This window comes from Helianthus annuus, chromosome 15 (assembly GCF_002127325.2).
Source record: "Helianthus annuus cultivar XRQ/B chromosome 15, HanXRQr2.0-SUNRISE, whole genome shotgun sequence".
Lineage (NCBI taxonomy): Eukaryota > Viridiplantae > Streptophyta > Magnoliopsida > Asterales > Asteraceae > Helianthus > Helianthus annuus.
In genome coordinates, this window is record NC_035447.2 from 22499881 (window position 1) to 22509951 (window position 10071).

Genomic DNA, 10071 nt, shown 5'->3' on the forward strand with positions numbered 1-10071 from the left:
TTGGTCATTTAACAAAATTTAACAACAAAATTCTAACTGGGTTAGAAATTTGGACTCAAATGGTTAAAGAAAATGCTTATGGGGACTCAGGTCGTTAAACTTTTTGCTTTTGGACTCAACTAGTTAAAACCCATAAAACACAGGGACTCAAAAAGTAATTTACTCTAAATATAACTATTTATGTATTTAATAAAATTTAAATGAACATAAACGAACGTTCACGAACATAAATGAACGAACATAAAAGAATGTTCACGAACATAAATGAACGAACACAAGGTGTGTTCATGTTCTTTCATTTAATTAAACGAATAATTTTTTTGTTCGTGTTCGTTCGTTTATTAAATAAACGAACACAAAAGAACTTCCCGCCGAACAAATTCATGAAGAGTTCATAAACGTTCGGTTCGTTTACAGGCCTAGTGGTAACGGTGATAATGATAATCACACTACGAATAAAATTTCTTATTTAAAAATGTGTGCTATTCTAGGTACTTCTTGCATTACTCTTTTAATTCATTTCTCTAGCTTATATAATCGATTGTGGAAGCGAAATCGATATTAACAATGAAGAAATTGTTTGGGAAGTTAAAGGGGGCAAACCAACAAAACTCAGTGCTTAAAAATTGTTTATGGACAACGTGTAATTAGTTTATTAAATATATATTGTCACAAACACTAAGAAGCTGTTTGTTTATCTCTTAATAGGGCTCTTAATGATTCAGATATTTTATTAGTTCATACTGTTTGTTTCGTTAGTAGATGTCTGAGTTGTTCAGACATTTGCCTCTGAATGATTAAGCATTATACCGAGTCTGAATGGTTAAGACCTATAATCTGAGTTGGTCTGACATTTGTCTCTAAACGTTTAAGCATTATCTAGCTCTTAATAGTTCAGACCTTTTAGTGATTCAGCACTTAACCATTCAGAAGTTACCAAACAGCCCCTAAAAGACACCAAACAAAATTATGTTTGTAAACAATATTTCTCTTTGACCCAGTATTAAAAAGAGTAAATTACGTTTTTGGCTCCTGTGGTTATATCATTTTTACTATATTAGTCCAAAATAAGAATTTTTAACATATGTGCCCCCATGATCTTTATAACTAACTATTTTGGCCCCTGAGTTTAACCATACCCTAAACTCTGGTTAATTATTACTCACATGACAGGCACATGATGTCTAAAATGGTAATTTCCCCTCCCCTTTTTAATGACACGTATTAAAAACAAATTAATTCTCATTTACACCACAAAACCCCTAAATTCCTATCATTTTCTCAAAAAAAAAAAAAAAAAACCTCAAATCATTAACATATCAGAAGATATCTGCCCCATTATATGGTTTAACAGATTAAGATCAGATAATTGCTCAATTGTCATCTTCCCCATTACAGCTCTTGCTAATTTCTCTCTTTCTTTATTCATCTTCAATCTCTCCATGTATGAAGATGCATTCCTCACTGTTGCTCCCATTTGCTTCAGCCTGTTCTCTTGTTGCACACTCAGTGCTATATTTGACTGTAACCAATTCAAAATCGCCATCGTTAGTCAACCGAAGTAAATAAAAATAAGATCAAATTGTTCAGTGGGTTGAAAGGTTGAATCACTCATCATACCTCAAGAAACTCAGCTCCCGGTTTGAGATCAGACCCTTTAAGTTGACGAGTATTATCGCCTCCTTCGTATAAGTTTCTTGCAAGCGAGAAGCTACGAACAATAACGTTTCTCTTTTGCTCCAATTCTTTATCAAGTTTTAAAGATGTCGGTACCCTTTTTATGATATTAAGGTGGTGTTTGTTTTTTGGCCAGAAGCACTTCTGGCCACTTATGTCTGCGCCGCGCAGACGCGCGCAGAGGTTTGGTGTCCGCGGCTTGTTTGTTTTCTCGCAGACCTTTCATTAAAAAAAGGTCTGTGAGACCTCTTCACCACACAGACATGATTCCATGTCTTCTTGGAACCTTTTCTTGGCAGACCTCTTCTTCCACCACCTCCGCCACCACCTCCGCCACCACATCCCTGCCCAAAAACCCCAAATCGAACCAAAACCCCTAAGTCAATATCGGTGAGAGAGATACCGTAGAGAGAGAGAGTGAGAGAGATACCGTAGAGAGAGAGAGAGAGAGAGATCGGTGGTGGTAGTGCTACCAGATCGGAGATCGGTGGTGGTGCTTGAACCGAAACCCTAAATCGAACAAAACCCCCAAATCGATGAGAGAGAGATACCGTAGAGACTAGAGAGAGAGAGAGGGAGCAGCAGGAGACCATCATCATCATCGGAGATCGGTGATCGATGGGTTTGCGGTGGTGCTTGGTGGTGGTGATGAAGGCAGAGAGAGAGATCGAGGGAGGAGAGTGTGACGGGGGTGGGTGGTTGCGACGGGGGATGTTTGTGGTGACGGTGGTGGCGGTGGGTTAGCGATGATGCTTGGTGGTGGTGATGAAGGCAGAGAGGAGAGAGATCGAGGGAGGTTTGTGTGTGAAAGTGTGTTTGTGTGTGTCTTCTAAGTGAGAAGATGTTTTTATAAAATAAAAAAAACAAACCCTCTTTTCCTTGCAGACTGCAGACCTTTGGTCCACCTCTTCTCCTGCAGATGCCTGCAGATGTGGTCCGCAGACTGCAGACCTTTTCCCGCAGAAAAAACAAACAGCACCTAAGCTTCTTTTGATATGCTACAACCGCCTTCACAAATTCCTGCAATCAAGTTACAGTCGATTCAACACACGATCGCTTATAAAACTCACGTTTAAAAAATAATAACTAATTGGAAATGGATAAAATGTATACCTTGTAAGCAGCAGTGCATCCAGGATAGTCGAATTCATCTGAATTCGCCTTCCTCATCCGCTCAGGATGGAACTAGAAGCCCATTATAAACTTACCCTAAATTGATTTGGGGTTTTTCTTGGAGAAGATGATGGGAATTTAGGGGTTTTGTGGTGTAAATGAGAATTAATTTGTTTTTAATATGCGTCATTAAAAAAGGGGAGGGGAAATTACCATTTTAGACATCATGTGTTTGTCATGTGAGTAATAATTAACCAGAGTTTGAGGTTTGGTTAGACTCATGGGCCAAAATAGTTAGTTATAGAGATCATAAGGACGCATATATTAAAAATTCTTATTTTGAGCTAATGTTATAAAAGTGATATAAGCACATAGGCTAAAAACGTAATTTACTCTATTAAAAAATAAAAGAGAAAAACTATATGTATGATATTCATACATTGGCTTCGTTGAATACATATATTATTTCCTCCAACACCGCTGTTGACATATTTTATTAATTATTCACACTTATTGAGAACGTGTTGCAGCCGGCATTTTCAATTATTTTGTTTACATTGACTAATGCTTATACGTTTTTTTAGTCCTAACACGTTTAATATCATGGTATAGTTGATAAATAACTAAAAGTGTTTGAAGTTGTAATAAGATAATATGTTAATTTAGCATAAAATATACGTTAATTGTTTAAAAAACTACACAGAAACACTCATAAAAAGATATATCCACATAAAAAGGGTAAATACGTCTCGTTCATTAAGAAGTACTCGTAAATTATTAAAGACTAACCCATATGGCCATATAGGTGTAAACACATCAAGTCGAGCCCAAGCTCATATGAATCATTTAAGCCAGACCTTTTATTTGTATGTTTAACTAGCTTTATGTAAAGGTCATTTTAAAGAGGACGAAAGGTCCCCCTTAACCAACGACGATGCATTCTCAACTTGAATTAAAAATATATAGGTGTAGGTCTTAGTTGATATTGAGGAGCATTATTTTCTTTACATGGGGCGATTTGTAAAATTGATAGACACTAATCACTAAGAGTATGATCAAATACAAACCATATTTTGGATACAAACTATAAGAACCATTTAAAAAGTGTTATGTGGCATCCAATCAATTATAGAGAAATGGTAAAATGATAATCTAAATAATATCAATTATCTTGAATTCCTTATAATTATGCTAACAAGCAATTAATTCTTTATTTGGATATTCCTTTTGTTTTCAATGTGCTGATATCATTTCACATATGTGCTAAAATCAATTATCTTGATTAATTTTCATGTGTTAATATAATTCAAAAGTGCTACTTTTATGTATGTATTGTCTTAGTATGTGCTAATTTAACTTTTTTAAGTGCTAGGATCTGTTCTTACGATTTGTATGATAAATATGGTTTGTACCGTAACCAACCCCCTAATCACTATTCTGAATTGTCTTTACACTAGCCCCACTTGTAGAAAATGATACTTGTGATTTTGTGTTTTTATAGGTGAATTTAACATTCACCTCTTTAATATATATAAATTTAACCTTAACTTTTATACTCATAGTTAATTTTTAAACAATTCTAGAGTTATTTCATATTAGGTATTAGTTAAAGTTTATCAAATGAAGTATAAATTCTTACCCGATTGATTTTGACCCGATTCAATTTGCCCCTTGCAATATGTATGTGTGTATATGTGTGCATACACACACACACACATATATATATATATATATAGAGAGAGAGAGAGAGAGAGAGGAGGGTTATCTTGAGAACTGAGATTTTTGTGAGAACACTAAGAATAATTTTCATCCATAGATCATCCTAAAGTAAGGGCTAACTAGAAGGGTTTAAATGAGGAGGAAACATAAGTTAAAAGACTAAAGGGGCACTATTGTCAAAAATCAAAACACAAAAACCCCTCAAAATCTTTCAACAAAAAACCACGATGAAGAAGCCTTCAATTTCAAAATCACAAACCATTCAATCAATCTCTTCTCTGAGAACGAATAAAAAACCCTTCAATCGATCTCTCTCTCACTTTGTTTTGTCTTCTTCTTCGCCGTCCCCAACAACATAATTAACTCCATTCATGCGTCTGTAAGTTCTTCTCTGATTTTGTACTTTTGAATGGTGATCATACGTTTCCGAGTTTCTTAGTTTGTTTTTGGTTTCCGGTCCTATTGTTTTTCTGTGTGTTGATTTTGGTATTATAGCTCTAAAAAGATTACGCTAAGCTGCCTTGAACGTTTGGTTATGGTTATTTGGATTGTTAGGTTATGGATCTGAATAGTTTAGGTGTTTACTTTTTGTTATTGTGGTTATTTAATTTGATAAAGTGTGCATGCGGCTTTTTATATGAGTTTTGAGGTACAGTTCAGTTAAGGATTTAGTTCAAAACGTGAAACATAGGACTGAAATTTTCAGTTGTTTGGTGTTGTGTTATTTGAGTTTGTCCATTGATGTCCTTATCTCATAATAAAGTTGGAATAGTGGTAAAATACTCATATATTTGGGGCTGGTTTCACCTAAGTTGGATTTTGAGGCTATTGAGCTTTATCATAAATTTACTATGGTTGATACGGAGGTTGGGATGTTTCTTATTAAATGTGATATTTCTGCTACTTCAGTTAAGGATTTAGTTCAAAACATAAAACATAGGACTGGAATTTTCAGTTGTTTGGTGTTGTGTTATTTGAGTTTGTCCATTAATGTCCTTATCTCATAATAAAAGTTGGAATAGTAGTAAACTACTCATATATTTGGGGCTGGTTTCACCTAAGTTGGATTTTGAGGCTATTGAGTTTTATCATAAATCTACTCCATGAAACGATGGTTGCCATTTTGGCGTTTTGGTTAAACTTGACGTTTTGGTTAAAGATGACGTTTTCAGTATCATCAATGGAAGTGATGATGGAAACGATGGTAATATCGTTTATAATAATGATGTTTTTGGTGCGTAATTTTGGAGGGAATTTTTTCTAATAAATGTTAGTAATTGACTTTCAGTTACTTTTTGTTCCATCTAACTGCAAAGTCTGCAACTCGTTTTATCATTAAGATTTTGGCGTTTTGTATTAATGATGTCTTAGTCGTTTTGAATGGTGTGTTGCTCATTTAGTTTGACGTTTTGAATTTGAGCGGTAAAAGACCTTTTTACCCTTAATGAAGCACGTTCAAGTAATAAAATTGATGTTATTTATGAAAATGCCACCGCGCTAATCTAGTCTATAGATTGTTTTGATCTGACGATCCATAAGCGTTCTTACCGTTCTCACACTTTTCACCGTTTTCCTTAAATACTGACCCTATATATATATGTATATAATATAGAGGAAGAAATAGTGGAAACAACAAAAACACGACTACATTTGAATTTATAATAAAGAAAAATTTATAGATACTAAATTATACCTTCAAATTTAGAGGCTCATATCCAAACCTATGTATTTTTATTATGAGTGTATAAGAAAGAGAAAAAGTAATAAAATAAGTGATTATGAGTGAGATAGAGATATAGATGGAGTGTTGACATGAGAGATTTTTAAAAAATAAACCTATATAGATGGAAATAGAAGCTTCAATATAAATGCTCTAAGAATGGTTTAAATTGATTCTCGCACGTTTTCATAATATTTTGCATTGTTGCAGAAATCGGCCTAGGCGGCCGATTAATCGGCGCCTAGGCGTTAGTTGGTGGGTTACTGCCTAAATTTAAGCTAGTCGGTCAAAAAATCGGTTATGGTCAAAATCGGTCAAAGTTGGTAAAATTTGGACAAAATCGGTAAAATTTGGACAAAATCGGTAAAAATCGGTCAAAATCGGACTAATTGGGCCAATGATTATTTGACCTAAAAAACCCAATTTTTGAAACCTAGCCCATGGTTTAAAGCCCAAATTTTAGTTATAAACCTATTTTAACATTTAAGTTTAGGTATTTTAACATTTAACCCCCTCTATCTTTCACTAGTTTACATATGGTTTCTAAACTTTTAAATATATTAATAAAAAGTATAAAGTTATCTCCTAAACTTGTAAATTTATTAATAGAGTAAAATGCACGGATAGTCCCTGTGGTTTTACAAAATAACGCCTATAGTCCCCAACTTTTGGAAATTACACCGGTGCTCCCTGTGGTTTGACATTTTGTTACTCGGATAGTCCCTGAAGTGGATGGGGGTTAAATAATTCAGTTAAGTGGGTGTAAAATTACAAAAATACCCTTATAACAACCCCACCTTCACCCCACCACCACCCCCTTCTTATAACTTCAGTCGTCGCTCACCATCACCATTCCACACCACAACCGCCGCCACCCCATTTTCCGGCCAGATCCACGTCCACCACCACCACCTTGGATTTTATTCCTGTATTCCTATGATGTAGTTAGTTGTTTGTTGATATTAGACTTAATCGATCTCTGTTGTGTGAAGCGTTTGGTTATTGTTTGGTATTTTGTTTGTAATCGTTGTGTAACAGAAAATGAATCTGTTAAGTGTTTGAAAATGATGATAATTTAACAGAATTGTATGCACTGAAACTATAGCAACAATCAACAACTAGTTATTATTGGTTTTTGATGAACATATTTTGATGAATAGTTATGGTAATTCCTATTAAATTATAATATTTTGATGAATCTGTTAAGTGTTTGAAAATGATGATAATTGGCGCCGTCACTGGTTGAGGTTGGTGATGAAACCGCCGGAGTAGAGAGAGTTGAGGCGAAGGAATCGGATTCCGGCAGGATGAGTGGAGGAAAGAAGGTAGGTGTTGCGTTTGGATTGATTGCTGCGTGTTTCGTCGGATTTGGAGGTGTTTTGTACCGGAAACGGCAACAGAATATCCGGCGAGCACGGTATAGTCAGTCGGCTCGATTGGAGTTCTTCTAGATCGGTTATTGATACTTTGGATTTACGTGTGAACAGATTGCAACATTTTGATCTAGATTGGAGAAGATGAAGGGTAAATTTGTCATTTCACATCTATTTAACGGAGAAAACTAACCGTCATTCACTCTAGGGACTATCCGAGTAACAAACTGTCAAACCACAAGGAGCACTGGTGTAATTTCCAAAAGTTGGGGACTATAAATGTTATTTTGCAAAACCACAGGGACTATCCGTGCATTTTACTCTTATTAATAAAAAGTATAAAGTTATCTCCTAAACTTGTAAATTTATTATTTAAAAGTATAAAGTTATCTATACATATATAAAAATTTGTAAAATTATACTTAAAAAGTTCAATCCGATTAATCCCGATTAATCCCTATTAATCCCGATTAATCCCTAGTCGGTACCTTACCGCCCGACTAACGCCTAATGCCTTCGACAATATTGATATTTTGTTTGTTTATGTATTGTTGTGTATATAATACAAACATAAACAGACACAAAAGCTTAGTTTATAAATTGCTAAAAAAGAATGCTATATGTTATTGGGAAATCTTCTAAAATAAAAAGACTATATGATACCTATGATAAGACATAATAAAAGCAAGAGAGGAAAGATGACAAAGATATGAACAATCATATGCATTGATGTCACATATTTTCTTTTTGATATTGTGGTTTAACATGTACTCAACCAATTCATCATCCACCATCCAAAAGTCTCTTTTCATATTTATATATGTTTTCTCAAAAAAAAAATATGTAAATTGGGGTTTTAAAATTATAATGTAGTTATGTTTTTTCATAGCCTGTAACATTATAGTCTAGTTGTATTTTAGAAGTGTGATAAGGCTTTTGACCATTAAATCATATGTTTGATTCTTAAAAGAGGTTTTTTTCTCAAATTTATTGTGTTTCCTCATGAATTGTTGTATAGACATTATTGTCTAGTGGTGATGGATATGATTGCGTGGTTCCGCTGGTGGCACGATAACATTTTAGTGGTTCGTTAGTGATCCGAATTTGCCGTTAAAAAACATATTTTTTCATTTTTTTGAACGGAAAGGAACGATGTGCCAACCACTGTGACATTGGGTGTTGTGGCCAAGGTCGACTACTCGACCGCCGCCAGCCCCTTGGCTCTCCCAGATGCGCGAAAACCCAACCTCCACTTGCCCGAAGGCACGACAATGAAATAATCGGTAAAATCTCGCCTCCCATCTAGGACAAACCGGTGCTACCCGTAGTCGTCCTTCATCTGGATGACGCAGAAAATAATGGAAAGTGTGGGAGTCAAACCTGGGTCACAAGGAACACCAGTCTTTCCTCAGCCACTTCACCACTACCTAGTTGTCACATATGTTTTTCATATAACGTTTATCTTTAGTATTTTTATGCAAACTTTTTAATAAAGTTTTATAACTAAATTCTTTATGAAAATATATAATATATAGTACTAAAAATTTTAAATTGATGACACATACTTTAACAGTTATGAAACATTTTAATAGACGAGTTCTAAAAACTTTATTAAATATTTATTTATTATTTAAGTGAACTGTCACGAATGTAGGGTCCACTTCAATTGAAACTAATACTTTTTTACGAGTAAACATTTCATTTTCCAAGTCATCTTCTTTGTATTTTAGAAAGGAAGTATATTGCATGTCTTTAATTGTACATTTTTACCAAGAAAAGTAAAACCAATAGCAAATGATAAATTATACCAAATAATAATCCAAGCAAAAAAAAAAAAAAAAAAAAAAAAAAAAAACACAAACAAGCTAATATTTCACAAAATATTTTACATCTCTTTTATAATTAATTAAAGGCTCTCAACTACAATTATATAAATTTAACAATGTATCTGTTAATTGTAGAGCTTGAAATTTCTTTGATATTTTTCTAACTTCTTAAAAAAGGATTTGAATGATTTAATCACGTCTTGAAAATATCGTTCATAACCTTTTGTCTTTTATTAAATATGCCTAAAAATTAATTTAATCATATTCATGAGCACTTAGGATAAATTTGTTTCTCTTTTAAAAAATTGGCGAAGAAAACCAAGATTTTTGTCTAATGGTCATCCTTTCGATATATAAGATGTTTTCAAGAAGATGATGACTCATACACACCTAAGGCAAAAATTGATGTTATTCTATCAAAATGGTATCAAAATTTATTTTGTTTATTTTATTTATAATTCGAAAGATGCTATTACACATTTACACATCATCAAAGTTTTGTGAGAGACAATGAGACATTGTATATAGTAACTTGTTTATAATCTTGATTACTTCCATTAAAATTAAATCTTCTTGTACTAACATGGATAATCTCGAGGTCGAAGGTAGCATAATGATAATGATCTAGACGAGCGCTTATCGA

At 33.8% G+C, this 10071-nt stretch overlaps 1 pseudogene; it reads right to left on the reverse strand.

Moving 5' to 3' along the window:
- Nucleotides 1–1303: 1303 nt before the first annotated feature.
- Nucleotides 1304–3015, reverse strand: LOC110913469 (annotated as a pseudogene).
- Nucleotides 3016–10071: the final 7056 nt, after the last annotated feature.